Source organism: Sinocyclocheilus grahami, unplaced genomic scaffold (assembly GCF_001515645.1).
Source record: "Sinocyclocheilus grahami isolate Dianchi unplaced genomic scaffold, SAMN03320097.WGS_v1.1 scaffold8449.1, whole genome shotgun sequence".
In the NCBI taxonomy this organism is placed as follows: Eukaryota; Metazoa; Chordata; class Actinopteri; order Cypriniformes; family Cyprinidae; genus Sinocyclocheilus; species Sinocyclocheilus grahami.
This window is the reverse complement of record NW_015512066.1, coordinates 1-590: the sequence shown is the minus strand read 5'-3', so window position 1 is coordinate 590 and position 590 is coordinate 1.

Here is a 590-nt window from a genome sequence, read left to right as displayed (position 1 = left end):
ACTGGGTGGTTTTGAGGTAATGGTTTGTATGCATCTACTCCAAATTAGGCACTTTATGTGCACCTTCAACACTGCTTGTTTTGCAACAGCCTGCTCAACTGTATGCATACCTGAGCAAATGCTCACTCAGCAGGTTCTGCTGATGTCTGCCACAGTAAAACAGCTGGAGAATTATTCCTGTCTGATAGTAATGGAAAACACTCTCTAGATAAAATAAAAGGCAACACGGTAGGGGAGGGGGGATGAAATCGTGTAGAATGAAAGATCTTTTCCTACAATATTTAAAATAGCATTTAGAAAAATTATCATCAGTTTATATTATTAAACTAAAAAACAAAGACCCAGTACAGTTCTCTTTTTATTCAGACTTTTGCTCTACTGCAGTGATAACATTTTTTAGGCCAACCCAGATGTTAGCATCACGCTTGTTCCCTCTACAAAACCCAATAGGATGTTTCTATTGGCTTTTGAAATATTGCAGAAAATAAGCTCTGTGACCAACAAATGTTGATGATTCTTACACATTTTATTAATCACATTAATCTAGTGAGTACAACATATTTAAATATTTTGATGTGTAAATACAACAG